Source organism: Panthera leo, chromosome A1 (assembly GCF_018350215.1).
Source record: "Panthera leo isolate Ple1 chromosome A1, P.leo_Ple1_pat1.1, whole genome shotgun sequence".
Classification (NCBI taxonomy): domain Eukaryota; kingdom Metazoa; phylum Chordata; class Mammalia; order Carnivora; family Felidae; genus Panthera; species Panthera leo.
Genome location: NC_056679.1, coordinates 174,218,865 through 174,240,041, shown reverse-complemented (window position 1 = coordinate 174,240,041; position 21,177 = coordinate 174,218,865). Strand labels below are relative to the sequence as shown.

Below are 21,177 nucleotides of genomic sequence, written 5' to 3'. Positions count from 1 at the left end.
CTATGTCATCTAGAGCACATGGTCTCCATGGTCACCAGGGTTGTGGGAATAGAAGGGATGGAGGAGGTCTACTGGCCGTCAGTTGCGTTGGCCCAGAAGTGACCCACGTCTCCTCCACTCACAAGCTGCTAGACCACATGGTCTAGCATCTGGTCATCATGGCTGTCACATACCTGCAAGGATTGTAGGGGGATGTCTATGTGCTATTTGGCAAGTGCCAACAGCCTTCTCCACAGGTTCAATGATTCACTGGGAAGTTGGGAAACTCAAGAAAGCTCATGTATGTGAAAACTCCAGCCACACAGCAGATGATCCCTAATCAGTCTTCTGATTTCACAAAGGGCCTCTGTTTTGCTCTGTGAGCCCCTTGGTCTTGATAAGAGGGGTGGGTCCCATTTGTGCTCTTTCATAGTGGAGCCTTCTTGCTTACCGGCTGCCAGGGTGAGACAAGTCCTAGTGATCTGGCCTCTGGGGCAGTTCAGACCTGGCTGAGACAAGCCTTGCAGAGATGTATTCCCTGGATTTCTCCCAACTACCCGCCCCCCACCTCCCCAGGTTGGAGATCCTGACTTCTTAGCCCTTAAATCAAAGCCATAAGCAGGGTTTATAGCACGGACCTGTACCTCTGCAGCCAGAGAGCAAAAATGATCTGACGTAGTGCTTTTGCTTTCTATTTTTCTGGCGAAGTTTGCTTTGCGTAGCTGTAACTGAGTTAGTGGAATGGAAAGGAACACAAAACACGGAGCCAAGGTAACGACAACAACAATACCAGCAGCGAACACTTATTGAGTATTTATTTACTGTACGCCAGGCTTTTTGCTAAGTGTTTTATGAGGATCGTCTCATTGAACTCTTTCAGCCTCCTTGTGAAGATCCTATTACGGTCCCCACTTTACAATTGGAAAAATTGAAGAACAGAGTGCTGCAAGACCTGTCCCTGTTGGTACACAGCAAGGCTGAGGTTCACCCCCAGGTCTGCTGGACTCCACAGCCCATGACCAAGAGCTGGAGCACCTAACTCTACGCCTGGGATCAAGCAGTGTCCATGCTGTTCATCAGCAGTAAGCACATTTCCCAAACACAAAGCATCTTTAACTCTTAGGATGTGTGAGCGTTCAGCTAATTCGCCTTTCAGCAAGCATTTACTAAGTGTCTGTTATGTAAGGCTGGTTAGGTTCTGAGTGTAGGAAATAAACTGGACATGACATCCTTAAGGAACTCATGATCCAGGGTATCATTAATTCCCAAAGCAGTAAGAAAGAGGCCATTGCAGAATAGGGGGTGGGGGTGGGGAACACCTGGAAGTTGAAGACCAGGTCAGGAAAGGTCAGGAAAAAGCTGAGACCTGGTGGATTAATAGGAGAGAATCGGGAAGCCAGGAAGGGGGGTTTTCTAGATGAAAACAGCACGTGCAAAGGCACAGAGGCATGAAAGAGCATTGTTGGGAACTTGAAGGGACTTGGGATTATTGGGACATAAAATCCAGGATGGGGACAGGGTGAGGACACCATGAGGAGATGTGGCCAGAGAGGTAGCTGGAGCTACACTGTTCATTCATTCATTCATTCATTCTCTGAGCACCAGAAAATTCCAGGTGCTGTGTTAGGCTCTGCAGTGACAACAGTGAACAAGCCACAGAGCTTTAAGTGTGGAGGACGGAGATGGGCAAGAAACAAGTAGACACGTAAAGAAAGAGTTTCAGAGAGATAGGGATAAGGGAGAGGGCCTTGCGTGCCAGGCCCAGGAATCTAAGGTGGTAGAGAAGCCTCCGTTGGTAGAGGAGAGATGAGGTTAGATCTGGATTCGAGAAGCTCAGCCCATGCAGAAGGGGAGGCTGGTGCTGCAGCCTGGGCAGGTACTCTCAGCACAGGGTCAGGCACACGGCAGGCACTCAGATAATGCTAAGGATCTGGGTATCGGTGTGGTGTGCTTCCTGATCTGGGCCTGCGCTGCCCCCATCTCCAACCCTCTGTGTCCCCAAGGACATCTGCAGCAGGGCCAGATGCCTCCTAATCACTCCGCTGGCTCTATGCCCAGCGAGGACATCTTGATAAGCATTAGAACTCCAGCACTGGTCCCAGAAGAGAAGACAGCTCAAGTCCCTTTCGCTCTGCTGCTGACAGGCTGAGGATCCCCACCGGGTTCCCTCAGGGCCTCATCCATCCTCTGAATGGGTGGTGGTCAGACATCTGACCAGGAGCCAAGAGCCTTCTGTGTCTGCTCCTGACTTGCTGTGTGCCCCAGGCAGGTTGGTCCCCAACTCTGTGCTTCTGTTTCCTTCTTGGCAAAACAAGAACAATAAACCTACCTTCCCACCTCACAGGGCTATGATCTGGAGCAAAGGAGATTATCCATTCGTTCCTCCACCAGCACGTTCTGACTGAGCACTTGCTGGGGAGCACCCGGTGTCAGGAGGGAGGGCAGGTGCAGCTGGCAGAACAAGAGAAATAAGTTTGTCGTATTTGTTTTCACACTGCCTGATGTCCAGGCTCTGCTCTAATAATATTACGTGGAATTGTTTCATTTAATTTTCAGAACAACCCAGCGAGGTGGGTTCTCTCATCCCCACCTCTTTACAGCCTGGAAAACAAGGCAGAAAGAAATGTGAAGGCTGCCCAAGTAGACCCACAAGTAGAAGCAAACAGGCACATGAACTCGGTCTGAGTCCAGAGCCTGTCCTTCTGACCACGAGTCCACACTGCCTCACTGCCCACATAGGGCTCACAGCCTAGGTGATGGGGACAGGGCTTGGAAAACCCTCAAAAGCTAACACAGAGTTACAGATTGAAAAGTTCTGTGGCATCAGGAGACAGAGACAGGAGGAAGGAGGGGAAGTGAGACCTTAAGGAAGGGCTGCCTTGCTGCAGAGAGAAGAGAAGGGGGCTCTGGGCAGTGGGGGTGAGGCTCTGACAGCAGTGGGAGGGCTCCACAGGGCTCGGGAGGGGGCCTCAGACCTGGGAAGCCTTGGCAGGAAGTTTGCACTTTCCTCCAAGGGCACTGAGAAGCCACTGGAGGGATGTAAGCTGTTTATGTTTTATAAAGAATTGCCTGCACTATGGCGGCCAAGATGGGACACAGAAGGACCATCCTAAAGACGGTGCAGTGACCCTGGTGAGAGGGCAAGGTGGCCTAGACTGGGTGGTGGCCTTGGGGGTGGGGGGAAGGCAGCTTCAGGAGGATATCATGAAGTGGAATTAACAGGAGTGGTTGGGTGGGGACAGGTGACACCAGGAAGCAGAGGACGTGGAGAAGTTATGGGTCTCAGAGTATCTCAACAGGCTCGGTCTCTACAGAAACAAAGGCTGAGGAAGAGTCATTATAGAGCCCCTGAGGGAAGGAGGCTCTGCTGGTCTCTGGCTTTGTGAGACCTAGAAGCCTGAATCTGCCCCTGACCAGCCCTGTGACTTCCGACATGACTCCACCTCCCTGGCCCTCCTTTTCCCTCTCTGGAAAACAGAGAGGTAAACAATTTCCCCCAGAAACCTCCGTAGACTTTCCTTTAAGCCTCATTGGCCAGAAATAGATCACATGACCAGCCCTAGACCAACCAGTGGCAAACGAGAGTGGGCATGACAGGATGTGCCCGACTCCAGGCATAGCTGTATATTCTTGTCACTCTCCCCACCCAGGGGCAAGTCCCCATGAATTTTAGCCAGCCTTAAGAACTTGGTGAAAAATACAACTTGGGGAAGTGATACCCTGTGACTTAAAAGGCTAGGTCATAAAAGAACATGCAGCTTCTATCTGATTTCTGAGTTCTGGGGTAATTTATTACACAGCAGTAGATGACCAGATCACGTGATCCGCTGACACCAACCACACCCTCACCCCCTGGGGTTAGACATGCTGCCGGCTACATAGAACTGGGGCTTCGGTAGCAATGACCGTGGCCAGGCATCCCCAATGTCTACCCACGTTGCAAAAAGTTTCCGGCCATCAAACTCTCAGCGACCATAGGAATACTAGGAACTTTCTCATAGGCAACATGTAGCCTGATGGGATACTCTGCTTGGTTGGTACAAGATTTACACGAGAGCTAGAAATGTTAGTGCTTCTCGACACAGGTTCCTGCGTTACTAACATGCTCTGCCCCTGTGGCAGCTGATTAAAGAATTCAGCCTATCCTAAGAACTTTCCTGTGCCAAGTTCTCTCTGGGCTCTGAGACACAGAAATGAAAATATAACCATTATATATACCCTCTGGGGGCTCTCGGAGTCAGGCGTGCCCATAAATAACTGCTAGGTCAGACAGAAAGTATGCAGTGTTCATGAGATAATGCAACTCAGTTGTGGAGGAAATCCAGAGCCAGGCAATCTCTACTGAATCTGGGGAGATGGGAGGGGGAGGGGGAGGGGGGGAGGGGATTTGTGGCAGTGGTGGCATTGCAAAGTGTGGAAGCTCCCCCTGCCCGTCTATCCTCCTGGTCCCTCTCTCACTCATTGCTCTCCCTTCACATGGCCTTCTTTCCGTCCCTGAATAAATCAAGCTCATTCCTGTCCCAGGGCCTTTGCACTTGCTATTTCTTTTTTCTAGAATGCCTATTACCCCCATTTTTGCATCACTTGTTCTTTATCATTTAGACCTCAAATCAGGCGTCCATGCTTCAGGCGCTTATCATTTCTTGGCTACTCAACAATAGATCATCCTTCACATCAGGGAGGTCAAAGAACGGTAGATTTCCAGTCTCTATCTCTCTCTCTTTCTCTCTCTCCTGCCCCCTGGGAATTATGGAGCAAGCATGTGATCTAGCTTCAGCCATTCCAATGGGACAACCAGAAACTATTCCCAGTGATGAAAACAATCAAATCCTGGGCCCAACAGGGCAGCAGAGAAGGTGCCAGGCAGCTTTCTAGGCCGACTGTGCTATGGCTGGTCTGGCTGAGGTCTCTCTTGGGTCCTGCCCCCTTTCCAAGTCTTGTTCTCTAATACAGGTAAAGCCATCCAGCTACCCAGTGCCCTACTCAGTTCCTGTCCAGCATTCACTAACCAGAGCTGGTTTCTGCAGTTTGCAACCACCCCTCACCTCCCTTCCCAAAGCAGCCAACCCCCACCCCACCCCACCCCACCCCACCAGACACATCATCTAATTACCATATGGGACATTGCAGTTAACGTTACCTGTTTTAATAATGTCATTACTTCCCTTCCAACTAGAATGCAAGCTGCATGAAACAAAGGCCCCGTCTGCTTTGTTCACAGTTGTATCCTCGGGGCTTACAACAGTGTCTGACACAAAATCAGGGTCAGAAAACGAATACGTATTGTTGGATGGACATGTGAATAGACATGGAGAGGAGGATGCGCTGTTGGAAGGAACAGCATAAGCAAAGACTAGGAGGTAGGAAATGTTTGGGGAACAACAAACCCACACCTAAGGAATACAGAAATAAGGGAGAGAAGGGAGCCCTCATAGTGGGCTGGTGGGCTTCCTGCCCCCCTAAAGGCTTTCAGTCCAGACCCAAGGTTCTGGCACAAGGCAGCAGGTCTGCCTGGGGCCCAAGTGACAGAGTAACACCTGCCATGTGTGTGCCCAGAACTGCATTAGGGGCTAATGAGCCTTGTCACATTTCATCTCCACAATTATCCTGTTAGGTGGGCGTCAACATGCCCACCGTACAGAGGAGGCCCAGGGAGTCAATGAATGGCTTGCCCACTATCAGATGGCTTCTAAGGAAAGCTGAGCCAGTCTGAGGACCTGCACTGTTCCCTCCGCAGGACTTGTCAGAAATGAGGGGGCTCCTAGAATTTCGGTCCCCAGAGTCACAGAGAAAACCCCTCGCCAGCCTCGGCTTGAATATCTGCAATGACGGGGAACTCAGCCCATGCCATTGCCAAAATTTCCCACCTGGCAGGTTTGGAGAAGAAAGAAAGGAGGTGGGTCCAGGGAAAAGGCACTAGCAAAAGGCTGAAAGATCTTGGGATGGTTTTAACGGGGGACATGCCAGACTGGATCTGAGCTTTGGCATCATCCCCAGGGGTGAGAAGAAAGGCTGCCGGGGAGACCAGGAGGCCTGGGAGGGCCGCGAGGACACGCTGCAGTCAAGATGCTGGGTGCCGTTGGGAGATGATGGGGGCACCTGCTAGTCAAGTTCCGGGGTTTCTTCTGGCTGTGCTAGGCTCCCCCACACTTCATTTTGCATGTGGTACAGAAGGAATGCCATTGTGTGGCTGACGCCCTCCTACGGTAGGCAGGTAAGATCAGTGGGTAAGGTCACGGGGAGGCCTATTGCCTGTTCGGCAGAGGCCCTGGTAGCCGACCATCAGCTGGCAGTTAGAGGGCCTCTGGAAGCTGAGCCCTTTGTCAGAATGGCCTGTGCCCTGGACTTTCCCAGCGGTCTGCCCAAACACCACCCCACCGCTCTCTCGGGAATCTTGGATCAGATAGACTCCGGGTGAGGGCTCGGAACAGCTTTCTCCCCACGCACATTGGAGCAGGGCAGACCATTTGAGCCTGCCGTGGCTGAATTACAGGGGATTCATTATTGCCTCTCAGCCGGCCTAAGGCAGTCAAAAGTGTCTGGCTGTGGCCTCTCCTGGACCCGCACTCAAATCATGACGCCCCCGCCACTTTGAGCTTCAGTTGCTCCCTCTATCGAACAGCGACAGGGGTGTTGAGAGGACTATGTGAGCTACTACCTGTGAATGTAAGACCCTGACAGGCGACAGTCTTCTATATCATCCTTCTGTTGACTCCCACTGCCCAAAAGAAAACAGGTAAGTTCATACTTACGTATTGGTACTTACATATTACGTATTTGTGCGTGCTAACTTTGGAAACCGGTTTGGGTTTTTTGGTGTTTTTTTTTTTTTTTTTTTTTTTTTTTTGGCAATTATCAATGAGACATAGAAATTTTCTCTGCTGGCTGCCAGACTGTGATGTCCCCATCTGAACATAAACGATGCTCCGTGCTCATGGAGTACAAACAGAGCCTCAGTGGTGCGGGGCTCACCCTGGCCCATGCTGCATCTGTGTTTTGACCAAGACACAGACAAACCTGTTCAGAGGCCGCAGAAGTTACTAAATACCCCCTCCTTTGACTAATGTGAATGACTGACAGCTTTTCACGGCCTCCAAGATAAAATGCATTAAGATACCCAATGACCGAATTGCCCTTGTGACTTGACAAGATCCGAACCAGACCCACTTCCTTAATTCCACTTTAGAATCACCCAAACTTAAATTCTCTGAGGAACTCTCCCAGCCCGACCCCATCCTTGTGATCCCCCTGGGCTGCGTCCCCCCTACTGTAGCGAGCCAAATAAACCTACCTGTTGACCACAGGTGTGCTCCTGGCGATCTTTGGCTGGTGGCCTTGGACAACAGCGTATCTTGAACCCCTTTCTATCCCGGTCCCACCAGATATCAACACCCCGTTTGATGGCTGCAGAAGAGGGCATTGTCTGGATGGGAAAATCTGTTGCTTCCTTTTTTTTAATATCAAACATCATATATTCCTTTATCATAGGATTTGCTTTGTCGTATTTATTTCTACTGTTTATTTGCTGCACTGTAACTCTTTGCTTGTCTTTTTGTGTTCCCCCTGGACCATAATAAGCTCTGTGAGGGCAAGGACCCCACCCCCTAACCCAAAATCTGATAAGAGCTCGAGGAGCGGTAAACAGAATCAGAAGGACACTAAAAGACTGTTCATCACCAAAGGAAACCAAACAAGAACAGTGCAAGTTGCAGTTTGGAGCACTTCCTGATCACGGGAAAAGCCACTGGTGCTGGCTCTGGAAGGAAGCTGCACCCAGGGTGCTGCAGGCCTTGGCTGGCTGCCTGAGAGCTGCGGCCTCTCAGCATCTATGAATAGCCTTCGCTCGGGGGCATCCAGCTGTGCTTGAGGTCCTGGGACCAGAATCTGTGATATACTAATAAGGACAGCAGTAAGGTTGGGCCATGGGTGACCCCCCGCCCCCCGCCAGCCCTGGGACTGAGCTTTGCCTCCACTCTGTCATCAGCAACTCCAAAATAGATTGAGTAGGGGTTCCTTCGTTGAGCTCAGGGATGGAAGGGAATTGAAAAATGCCAGGGGTCCCCACTTTTCATTCTTGCCCAATCCAGTTATGGCATTAGATGTTCTGGAAATCCAGAAAAATTCCCGGGCTCTGTTAGGAAATAGAATTCAAAGGGAATGTCACCGACAGCTTAGCAGATGCCATCCCCCACATGGAGTTGAACCTGAGGGCCTGGGGAAGAGGTGTTCTTTCTGCTGAGTTCAGAGTAGGGAAATAGGGAAGACCCCACTCTTTGGAGTTGGGACAGAATAGAACTGGATGGGGAGTTCATGATTCTACCACAGTCAAGGCATGAGCCAGAATTTGAATGTGGAAAAGAGACTGTGAGCACTGGGAGAAGACCAATGGGTTGTGGGGGACGCGGCGGGGGGGGGGGGGTCCTCAAGCCAGCTGCTACTCCCTTCTGCCTGCTGTTCTAGAAAATGATCACCAAGGGCTCTTCCTACTCTTCAAATGGTCTGTGTTGTGTGCTCTGGGAAAAGTCACATGTCCTTTCTGATCCTTGGGGGGGGGGGGGTTGCCAGTAGGGAGAAGAGGGAAAGGGAGATAGACCAGCTGATTAGTGTCTACAGACTCTGGGCCAGATATCATGCTGGGCAAGAGGAGGGGAGCGGGGAGTGATGAAGGGATCAAAGACACTTCCCCAGTCCCCAGGAAGCCCATCACCGGGGGGAAGGGAGAAGTAAATAGCTCATTGCAATACTTGAGGGACAATCAGAGGCTCATCAAGCTAAAGCTCAAGGAATGAGTAGGAGTTTCTCGGGGGAGAAAGGGAACTGGGCTTCCCAGGGGAGGAATCCACATGGGCAATGGTTTGGGGAGTACCCAGAAGGCAAGGACTCACATATGTATATTGGACATTTGTAGCAGAAGTTACATAGCCCAGTGACTGCAGGGCCCAGGAGGTAATGCACATGAGTGAGGTGGACAAGTGTCCAAGACCAAAGGAAGTGTGGGGACTTCAGTGAAGTAGAGAACTCATGCCCTGTCAAGAAAGCCACTCCTCAGTTCCCATCCAATGCTACCTTGTGAGCCTTAACCCAGTGTTTGACTTCTTAGAAGACAAAAGTCTGGGTTTTTAGGTAACATCTTCGAATTTGTAACCATTGACTCCAATATGCCAGACAAACAAAACAGGCTGGACACAACTCTTGGCTCCTCAGTTTGCAAGTTCTGGGCGAGGTGGGTTCTGAGGACCCATGGGTCTTCTTTTCTACAAAGGCACGTAGCACAGTGATTGAAAGCATGCACTGTGTGGCCAGAAAGATCAAGTTCAAGTCTTGGCACTGGCTCTTACCAGCGAATTCACGTAGTTTATGAATGTCACTGCCTGGAGTTGTGCAATGCACAACATATGGTTGCCTCGTATGTTACTCTAAGCAAGGGCCTCCTCCTCTCCAAGCCCCACTTTCCTCACCCATAAATCAGGGATGATTACCTGTGTAACTATGAGAGTGAAATGAACTTATTATATAGACATACATGCTTACTTCAACGTTGGGTATGCAGTGAATATTCAAAATACGACATCTTCCATCTAGTCAGCTGGAGAACTCCAGCTGAATCTGCAGACCCTCTGGAGAGAGGCATCCCTTCATGTTGGAGAATTCTGGCTGAGGATTGGAAGGGAAGACCCCCTCTCATTGGAGCTGGGCTGGAATAGAATCAGATAAGGGAGCTCATGCTTTACCCGGCAAGACATCAGTCACGCTTAGAATGTGAGAAAAAAAGATTGAGAAATCTGGGCACCCGGTTCAGGTTTTGAGAAAATTTAGTAGGGATTTATTAAGAGAATCCATTGTGGTCAGCTAGTGGGCAGTTTGCCAGGAGGGCAGGAGAGAGTGGGGGTGGGTCTGCATCCGGGTGATTGGAGGGTTGGAACTTCTGGTCCCCACCCCTAACCCCTTATTTTCTCACTTATGGGGAGAGGAGGGAGGCTGGAGGATGAATCAGTCCCCAATGGCCAGTGATCAGTCTGGTCAGTCAGAAGCACGGGTGGCAATCTGGTCTTCAGACTGGCATCTGAAGTGGGTGGGGGCAGTCTTGTGGGACTGAGCCCTTAACTGGCAGGATCTGATGCTATCTCTAGTAGATAGTGTCAGAATTGGGTTGAATTGTAGGACACCCAGCTCGGTGGCATTGCGAAAAAAAAAACATGGTAGCCATAAGAGTGTGTAGGGGTGAAGGAGCTAGGAAGGGGGGGTTACCTCCCAAATCCCCATGACATTTGACACATTGGTTCAACCCTCCTTTCCCATTACCTGTGTATCTCATGCTCAATCTCTCCTCTCTCTGTCTCTCTCTCAGACGCTTCCCCCAAACCCACCTCATCCTGCCCAAGATTTCCTGCCTCCCAGCTCCAGGCTCCAGGGTCTTAGGCAGAGAAATCCCACGCTCTTCCAGCATCTCCACACCCAACATCAATATCAGCTTTAAGAATCTGAAAGGTCATTAGACTGAGTACTCAACACATGTGCTTAGTGAACAGAAGGGTCCCCAGCTACCAAAGAGATGAGGTGGGGAGAGGGGGTTAGAAATATTTTTTGTATGTAGCAATAATGAAATGCCCAGCATGATAATACATTGCTTAAGAGTTATAAAATATTTATGTCAGTGATATTACTAAGTAATCGTAAGAGCAGACATTTATTGCATATTTGCAAGGATACCAGGCAACACCCTAAAAGCGGGACCCACAATATTTTGCTGAATGTTTACATGCATAGAGCAGACACCACTTCTCTGCCACAGACCAGGAAAGTGAGACGCAGCGTGGTCAAATGATTTGTCAAGGTGACACGCTTATTAAGTGGTTTAGCACCCAGATCTGCCAGGCTCCAAAGCCAGTGCTCTGAACCACAGAAGTTCAGAAAGAAGGGGAGGTCCGACTCAAGATTCTAAATGCTCAGCTACTATTGTAGAGAAAGACCCCTTTTGAAAGAGCAAGAGTAATAGCAAAATAGCCAGGAATAATCTTCAGGCAAGCGGGCAAGGCCGATAGCAAAGACATGATGCCGCTTTGCAAAGCACGACAAAGCAGGAAGTCTGGGTAAAGGGACTGCAGATCACATTCCTGGGTTGCTCCTCAAATTGCCCCATTAATTTGTTGTAAAGCCAATAAAAGTCCCATTAGTGCCTAGAAGAAGATCTTGGCACGTTCATTAAAATCAATTTGGAAGAAAAAATGTTCAAGAGTAGCCAAGAAAATGTTCAAGAAATGGAATAAGGAGAGGAGCTCACGCTATTCATTCATTCTTTCTGTGGATATTTATTGAACGCCCATTATAGAACACCATCCCTGTCCTCAAGAAGTTTCCAGTCTAATAGATAGTATACTATAGAACTAGGGTCATGTGAATGGTGTGGCTCTGTGGCAGAAGCAGACGGAAGGAAACAGTGAGGATCCAGGCATAGGCTCTTGAAGGCGGGGAACTTAAGAAATCATAATCATAAGGATGTTCATGGAGTGCTTTGCCTGTGCTGTATCATTGCATCCCTTAGTAATCCTGTGAATCGGGAATCCTGATCAACCCTACTTTACACATATGGAAACACAAACCCAGAGATATTAACCTGCTCAAGGTCACAAGCCAGTAAGTGGCAGAGCAGAGCCAAAAATCCATGTCTGTCCAACTCTAGTGTCCCTTGCTCATGAACACCACAACATGTGATATAATAGGACATCAAGACATTGCAGATCAGTAGAGAAAAGGTGGTCTAGTCAACCAATTGTGTTGGGATAATTATTTGAGAGATTATTAACTTGATTTTAAAAACAAATCTGAAATGGATGAGATATTTATTGGGTTTTTGTTTGTGTTTGTTGGTGTTGTTTAAAATTTTTTTAAATGTTTATTTATTTTTGAAACAGAGTGACAGAGCATGAGTGGGGGAGGGACAAAGAGAGAGGTAACACAGAATCCTAAGCAGGCTCTAGGCTCTGAGCTGTCAGCACAGAGCCCGATGTAGGGCTTGAATCCACGGACCGCGAGATCATGACCTGAGCTGAAGTCGGATGCTTAACCGACAGAGCCACCCAGGTGCCCCTATTGCTGTTGTTTTAAAGGCGGACTGCCACATGTAGCGCCTCATTTGGATGTGTCTGGAATCTTGAAAGCTTGACCACCCTATGTTGTCCTACAAATGGACCTGGAGAGCTTGTTTGGAGGTTCTAGTGGGAGAGTGCAACTACTCCTATACCCTTGACCGAAGAGCAGTACTCCTCTATCGGGGAAGTTCGTTCTCTTCGGCAGCACATGGCTTTGAGAGGATGCACAGGGAGCCATGAGGGAGGAAGGAGACACCAGCCTGGCCAGCCAGATCAGCCGAATCAACCCTGGCAATAATGGGGTGACGGATGTCACAGCCAGGTTGCCCTCACATCCAAAATGGCTTAGATATTTAAATGTAAGACAAATCCATAAAAGCAATAGACAAAATTAAGGGACCAGATTTTTTTTAGAGAGACAGGAGGGGGACAGGCAGAGGGAGAGAGAGAATTCTAAGCAGGTTTCATGCCCAGCGTGGAGTCTGACGCGAGGCTCCATCTCATGACCATAAGATCAAGACTTGAGCTGAAATCAAGAGTCGGACACATAATTGACTGAGCCACCCAGGCACCGCTGGATCAGATATTTAAACGTGAGACAAAACTCATGAAAGTAATAGAGACCATCATGGGGGGAGAAGATTTATAATTTTGAGTTGAGAAAGCCTTTCTCAGACGGACAGGAGGGTCAATAATGCTAAAGAAAAGATCGATTGATCTAATCACATTGCAGTTTAAAGCTACTTTATAGCACAAGGCATGGACACAAAGAACAAAATGAGAAAGCATGCCCGCAGCACAGACAAAGCTTGATATTCAAGGAACTCTTATAAGCCCATAAGGAAAGAAAACCACTCTGATACAAAAACAGGCAAAGTTCATGAACAGGCAACACTGGAAAAACAAACAAACAAACAAACAAACAAACAAACCAAAAAACAAAGAGTGTTGGCAGGTTGCTGGCCCCACACACTGCCCCTTCCAAAGGACCTGCCTTCCCTCCGGCCTTTGGAGTCATATGTGCTTATCTGCTGGCCTGAGACCCATCGGATCCTCTCTCTTGAAGATCTGAATGAAGAGATGACTTATATAGCTGTGGTCTGGTGGTAGGAAGATGAGCTGAATGGTCACCTTAGGGCAAGGCCTAAGTCGCTTCCACATAGCTAAAGCCTCAAGTCAGACATTCTGGTGAGGAAGAGGGTCAAGTGACAAATCGGGAGCAACTAAATGTCCATTAATAGGAGATTGGCTAAAAAAAAAAAAAAAAAAGTATAGTTGATCCATATAATGGAGTATCTTTTAGGAATTTAAAAGAGTCAGGTAGGGGCGCCTGGGTGGCTTGGTCGGTTGAGTGTCTGACTTCGGCTCAGGTCATGATCTCACAGTCCGTGAGTTCGAGCCCCGCGTCGGGCTCTGTGCTGACAGCTCAGAGCCTGGAGCCTGTTTCAGATTCTGTGTCTCCCTCTCTCTCTGCCCCTCCCCTGTTCATGCTCTGTCTCTCTCTGTCTCAAAAATAAATAAACGTTAAAAAAAAAAAATTAAAAAAAAAAGAGTCAGGTAAAACTTTATATATAGGAAACAATGCAGAAAATCACTGGGTTTTTATTTTATAAAAAAACATAGTTTTTTATTTATGTTTATGGTGTGTGTGTGTGTGTGTGTGTGCGTGTGTGTGTAAGATTCAAGGTGGCTGGGTTTGAATGTTTGAACCCTGGCTCTGACATTATCAGCCATATGGCTTTGAGCAAAATTACTTAATCCCAATTTTTCTCATTTCTAAAGTGGGAAATAACCATATCATCTTCAAATGGTTGTTTTAATGAAGACTAAAGCATGTATTGTCTTCGAACAATGTGAGGAACATATTAAGTGCTCAGCAACTGGAGGCTTGCACCATCTTTATCCACTGACCAAGAAAACCAGGAAGATATGCATCAAATAGTTACTTGCCAATACTCTGAGAGAACCAACTGGGGTGGAGTTCACACTATGACATGTGACTTTGTACACATCTACAGTAATTCACATTCTTAGAACAGCTATATTTTATCTTGAAACCTACAAGGAAGCTACGAGGGAGCTTCCTTCTCTAAGTGGAGGAGCTGATCAATAAAGAAGGAGATGAAAGTGGAACAGATGGGTGGAGAGAAGTGGTATCCTTTCCCGGGTCCCCGGAGAGCGAGCAGTGAAGGGAGTGGCCGCAGAGAGCTTTGGCAGGTGGTATTCCATTTTTCGTAAGGCAAGGTGTGATCTGTTTATGATCTTACCAAAAAAACACCCTCTTCCATTTTTTTTCAACTTTTTTTTTTTTTTTTAATTTATTTTTGGGACAGAGAGAGACAGAGCATGAACAGGGGAGGGGCAGAGAGAGAGGGAGACACAGAATCGGAAACAGGCTCCAGGCTCGGAGCCATCAACCCAGAGCCTGACGCGGGGCTCGAACTCACGGACCGCGAGATCGTGACCTGGCTGAAGTCGGACGCTTAACCGACTGCGCCACCCAGGCGCCCCCCCTCTTCCATTTTTTTAAATAAATAAATACCTAAAATATATTTTTACGGATAGATAAAAGTCTGGAATGAGACAGGGATCAAATTATTCATCAGCTTATCTCTGGAGGAATAAGATTTCAGGAAACTTGCTTAACCCGTATGGTTTGCATTTTTACAACCAGCTTTGTTACGTTTAGAATCGGTAAAAAATAAAGTATTTCCCTTTAGAAAAAGAAAAAGAAAAAGAATATACAGTTGAAACGTCAAAGAACTTAATAAGAAATTTTGTCGTTTGTGGCAGATGCTGCTTCGTGGCCAACCTGGCACTTCCGTTCCCAGCCGTCCCCTTTGCCTGCCTCCCGCTCTGGAGGCTGGGGGGGCCAGGTTGTCGCTTTGCAAGCCTCCCTTGCAGCTAGGGGTGGCCACGTGGTAGACGTGGGCAAATGAGATATAAGTGGAACCCTGCTGAGGGGAACAGATCTCACCCGCTTCCTACCGCCATTTTTCCTGCCCCTTCTTGGGATGCGTTATGAAAGTGAGGGTGCACCAGGATAAGAAGGCTCTTAGGAGGGGCATGTGACCCAGCCTGGGAATTTAAGGTTGAACTTGCAGAGAAAGTAATATCTAAGTGTGACATGGGACCAGATAGGAAAATGTCCCAGCAGAGGAAAATTGGGTCACCGTACTCTCAAAGGGCAGCAGATTAGGGATGGGGTCATATTTTTTGCGTGTTTCTGTATTTCCTCTTCGAATCAGGATGTGTTCAGCTATAAATCATAGAAACCCCGACTTAAGAGGGAGAGGGGCTTATTATCTCACAGGTGAAAAAGTGGGTCCAAAAGCCTTATAATTTTGGGTTTTGAGTCCATTGCTTTGCAGTTCTCATAGTTTTTCCCTCAGGGTCACAACAGGGCTGCGGGAGCTGCAGGATCAAAGGACGGAAGTAGCAGAACAAAGCAGGAGGAGGTGTGCTTCCTGCGTCTCCTATTATAGGAGGAAAATTTTTCATCCCCCTCCAAAAGCCTTCCCTTCTCATTGGTCATGCTGGGTCACATGACAATCTCCATTTGTAATGGAGGCCGGGACAGCACGGTGGAAGTCGCTGTTGTAGACAACAGCAGAGCCCTCCGCACCCGCCCCCAACCCCCAGACCAGGGACAAGCTGCCCAAGTCGTCTTTGGCTGGGTCCCAGGCTCACCTTCTGACCCTCACATCCAAACTCCTTGCCTCCTGGAACGCGGATTAATAACCCAGTCAGGCATCCAGGGGGTTAGCCCAGCTTGATTCCAAGCCCTGGCTTTTTCTTCATTCTGGGCCCTGTTCTCTTACTGGAGTGCCAGTTCGGGGCTGCCTGTACAGGCCAACACATCCTGTAGCTGCTCTTAGGAAATCCTTGCATTATGGCTAATAGTACATAGTAATATTCTATGTCCTAGTCAGGGTTCTCCAGAGAAACAGAAGTAATAGAATGTGGACATGGAAAGATTTATTTTAAGGGATGCCTGGGTGGTTCAGTCGGTTAAGCATCCCACTCTTAATTTCGGCTCAGGTCAAGATCTCACAGTTTGTGGGTTCCAGCCCTGCATTAGGCTCTGAGCTGACAGGGCGGAGCCTGCTTGGGATTCTCTCTCTTCCTCTCTCTCTCTCTCTCTCTCTCTACCCCTCCTCTGCTCGTGAGTGCAAGCACTCTCTCTCTCCAAATAAGTAATAAACTTAGAAAGAGAGAGGGAGATTTATTTTAAGGAATTGGCTCATGACATTATGGAGGATGATAAGTCCAAAATGCATAAGGTGGGCTGGCAGGCTGGAGACTCAGGCTGAACACATCATTTCCAACTCTGGATTCCCACAGAACCTTCTATTTTGTGAGTGGAGTGCACCAGGAGAGCCAACTTGTTGAAAGATGGGGCTTTGGAACCAGTCGACTGAATTCCCCAGCTAGCCGTGGGACCTTGGAGAAAAACTCTAACTTTCTGAGCTTCAGTTTCTTCATCTATAAGGAGGAGCTGGTGGGGGATAATAAATGTATCTCCCTCGTAGGGCTATGGGTGAGAATTATTTGAGATGATTTATGCAAAAAAATCCAGCACAGTATACAGAAGATGGTATATATCCAACAAATTGTGTTCCTTCCTATCTTGTAAGCCAGAACTGGGACATCTATAAGCTTAGAGACCTTGGGGAAATTGGCAAATCTGGGCTCTTTGGGGTACCCCAGTCTCAGCCCTGAGACTTTTCCAAAGCTTCTCTCAAGACTCAGAGCACATGATGGCCAGGAAACTGCATCCCACACTTCCACTTACAGTCTCAGGTGCCCTACTGCAAACCCAGAGCCACCCGAGAGCCCAGGACAGAGACAAGAAATAACCGATGAAAAAAACCAATGGGTTTCGCTGGAATTTTCCGCAGACCACTTTAGTAAATGTTATCACTATGCCATGTCATTCGTTATCTTAATTGTTGCATTTTTTTTTTTCAATTTTAAGCTGTCAGACTCGGCAGAGATTACTCATTCAAAGAAGGCACGTTTTGTTGTTTTTTTTTTTCTTCTATTTTGGTCAAATAGTGGTTTGGGTTTCCTCAGAATAAGAAGCTTCTTCCGTTTCCTTTGAAAGATGGCTTTTATTAAGTATTCAGAGCAAGGAGAAAATTTAGGCTATCAGATCCCAAGCCCTCTTACAAGGTGGGGAGCCTCTTAGTAATAATGACAACTTCCTACATGATCAAAGCTTTTAGTAGTTTCCAAAGGTTTTTCAGATCTGTTACAGAACTGGAAACTTTTAGAGCTGGAAGGGGGTGCAAATGTCATCCCAGACTGTGGGGTGACTGACCATGAAATGACTCCAGCAATAACTCTAGTACTAACTTGCTTTGTAGTGTACAAAGGGTATCACCTCCCTGTTAAAATCCTTCCTTGGCTGCATTTAATTTAGGATGAAATCTATATCCCCCCCCCCCCCAAAGCCTTGCACCAACACAATCTCCAACCATTTCCCCCTCTCCCTCATGCACTCAGCCATGATAAACTTCTCTGTACCTTGGGGCATTTGTACTTACGACTCTTACTACATGGGACGTTGCTCCCCCTTATCATACACCTGGGTTAGCTTAACCGTCATGTGCAAAGAAAATCCTTCTCCAACCATCATTAACAAAGCACTGCCTCCAGGCCCTCTCTATTACATTGCCCTGCTTTGCTTTTCTCGTGGCAATTACATTTGGCTGAAATTATCTGGCTTACTCATTGCCTTTTTCCTCCTCACGTTTCAGATCCTTGCTTATCTTGTTCCTTGCTGTATTCCATAGTCAACCCCGGGCCTGAAATACAGTAGGTCCAGTCAATATGTGTTGATGAATGAATGAATGAATGAATGAATGAATGAATTTAATATCCATTTCTCTTCTCATCTGAGCCTCATCTAAACCCTTTGAGGAAGACATTGCTGTTAGGCTTATGTGATGGTCAAGGAAATGAGCTCAGAGACCTGATTCCTCCCAAGGCCCCTTATCTGATTCATTGCATTGTAACAGACCACCCCAAAATTTATTGACTTAAAACAATAGAGATGCATCATTTGCCTCAGTTCTGTGTGTGGGCTGTGAGGCTCTTCTGGTGGTCTTCCTTGTGCTCAGCCATGTGGCTGTGAGAGCTGGGACAGCTGGCCATCTCTCTGCACGTGACCCTTCACCCCAGATATCTTTGCGCCCTGGCAGTCTCAGAGCACTGTTCCAAGACAGTGCCAGCTGAAGCACCAAGGCTTCTTAAGGTCTAGCCTCAGAAGTCGCATAGCATCCCTTCCGCTGGCTTCTGTCACAAGGCAAGCCCAGACTAGGGGAAGGCACACAGGTTCCACCTCTTGGTGGGAGGTGCTGCCATTTTGCAAAGGGGTTTGGGCCAAATTGCTGTGGCCCTCTTTGACCTTCTATCGCAGCTAACAATTAGTAAGTGCTGTGAAAAGCTGAAACCAGCTTGACTGAACCGACTTAGTAAAGAACGCCCACGATTATCCCGCAACATCACGTGACTCCAGAACTCCAAATGGCCTACAACAAATTTATCTCTCAATTACCCTACATGTCCCCTGCGGGCTGGGGCCGGTTCTGGGACTTCACTCCGGGACCCAATGTGATGAAGCCTGAAACATTGCCTGATTGGAGCCGGTCTCAAGACAGAAGAGTGACATGGCAGACGCTGGCTGTCACAGACCCTCCTGCATAGAAGTGACACAGATCACCTTCACCAACACATCAGTAGCCAAACAGGTCACAGACATATCATCCTCCCTCTGGGAGAGGCACCGACTATGAGTGCACAGTAACCTCACCCACACAGAGCCAATTTTCCTTTTTGGATCTTTAAAAAAAATTCTTTACAGAGCCCAAATCTGTCTCATGCTATTTCCACCATAGCGCCACGTGCTGGAGTCTCATCTGCTCCCTCAGAGAACCCTTCATAGAGAGGGGGGGAGAGAGAGAGAGAGAGAGAGAGAGAGAGAGAGAGATTGCTGGAGGCTTCTCTCTTCCAGGATACACACCCCGGCCTTTCCAGCCCCCCTCCCGATTACCTGCCACAGCTTCCCATTGCTCACAAGATCAAGTCCAAAGTCCCATCACTGAGGTGTCCTCAAAGCTCCCCACCCCCCCACCTCCCCCCCCACCCCCCACCCCCCACATCTGATTCCTGCTGGCTGGCTCACCCTGAATGCCCCAGGCTGTTTGATGCCCTAAACCTGTCTCCATGCTGTTCCCTCCAGCTGTGCCCTCCCTCCTTCTCCACTTCTATCTCAAGACCATCTTTTTTTCCCTTGGCAGGGTCAAGAGACTTTCCTTTTTCCTAAACCTTTTCGTTATAGTATTCATTCATTCACCTATTCAACCAACATTTATTGCGCATTTATGACTACGTATCAGCTACTGTTAACAGGCTCTGGGGAGACATAGGGAACAATACAAACAAGGTTCCTGCTCTTTCACCGGTGACATCCTGGGAAAGCAGACAATAAGCATTAAAACAAAAATTTTTTTTGAAGATACTGAGAAGTGTTTTCATCATAATAAAACAGGATGATGTGAAAAACGCTGTGGTAAGGAGGTGACTGCTTTAGGTAAGATGAGCAGGCCTTGTGGCCTCTCTGACATTCGAGCAGCCAGGAAGACGTGGGGGAAGAGCCTTCTTAGTAAAAGGAACAGTCAGTGCAAACGGTCTGTGGTATGGTCCAGCATGGCCTGTTCCAGGCACAAGGAGGAAGCTGCCATAGCTGAGGCACATGGAGTGAGGCAGAGGGTGGAGAGGCATCAGGTCAGAGAAGTGGGCCAGATCATGTTGGTAGTGGTAGGGAGCTTGGATTCTATTCTAACTACAACAGGCAGTCACGGGAGGGTTTTAAGCAAGGGAGTACAGGGGCAAGAGGTGATTTGCACCTTTTTTTAGAGATGACCTATGCTGCTTTGTGAATTGTAGGTGAGCAAGTGTGGAGTCCCCCAGACAGGCTTGGAGGCTCTTGCTGTCATTCCACGATACTGGTGACTTGGATGCATGGCCTACAACCTCCTCCCGCAGAAGCTGTGACCTCAGAGCTGCAGAGGTCTGTGGCCTTAGTCAGTATCCCAACACAGAAGCACAGGGTGAGGCCCATAGTGACAGAATGGCTTGGTGTGCTGTCAGTCATCATCAGCATGGCTCTGAAACGTATGGTCAACTGAGCCAGGATCCTTTTGCTCTCCTTGGCCTATCTTCTGCACAAACTCCCTTGCTCATATCAGGTTCCTTGAGCAACCACGGGCAGCCCATCTGACCACCTGCTTCTCGTACCCTGGGCTGACTATGCAGGTCTGGCCAACACCCTTGGCCATCCTGCCCCCCTCCGCCGCCAGCGGGGAGCTCCCTCCACCCAGAGCTGCGTGGTTAGCACAGCAGCCTTGACATCTTGATATTTAAGAGAGATTTTTCTCATCTGAACCTCCATTTTCCATACCCCAAATTCCCTTTTCCCAAGACCCTCCCTCCTCTCTACCTCTTCTCTTTCTCCATCCCTTCCTTCAACTAGAACAAATCCACTCTGGGGTTTTCTGAAGTTCCTCTGATCCCGGAATTATCCAGGCTCTCCCCTTGAAACGAGACCCTTCTCTCTCATGTAGCCTGATTCCAGGTGCCGCTGGGCACCCCTGCGGAAGGCTGCCACCTGACCCCTGGGCCACAGCCCGGGAGTTCCCTTCCATTTGGATCACCGCACAGCTGGACACCGGCTCCCAGCCCGGGCTGTCGGGGCGGTGGGTGGAAGTGAGGTGGGAAAATGAGAGGATGGAGGGTAGTGTGACCGAAAGAAAGGGGAAGGGGGAAGCGTCCGAGCCAGAGAGAGAAGGGAGGAAGGTCTAGGAGAAAGTGGGGGAGCGTGGGGGCCTGGGAGGGTGGGGAGCGAGCAAAGCGAAGGGAGAGTGTGCTGGGCACGGAGGCGGGAGGAGAGGGAGAGGAAGAGGGGAGCAGCAGAGACCGGGAGAAGGGAGGGAGGGAGGGCGGGAGCAGCTGAGCGCGAGGAGGAGCGAGTTGGGGGCGGAGACGAGGAAGTGGGCGCGAGCGGCGGGGCGCAGGCCGGGCGCCCGCTCCATCCCTGCCCCGA

The 21,177-nt window shown here is 48.8% G+C and overlaps 1 long non-coding RNA gene across 1 annotated transcript; it reads left to right on the top strand.

The window, feature by feature from the left end:
• The first annotated feature begins 445 nt into the window (after positions 1–445).
• On the top strand, positions 446–6,711 carry LOC122201324. Its single transcript, XR_006194121.1, has 5 exons — positions 446–750; positions 860–1,061; positions 5,201–5,339; positions 5,977–6,193; positions 6,495–6,711. It is a non-coding gene; the product is annotated as an uncharacterized LOC122201324 (long non-coding RNA).
• Positions 6,712–21,177: the final 14,466 nt, after the last annotated feature.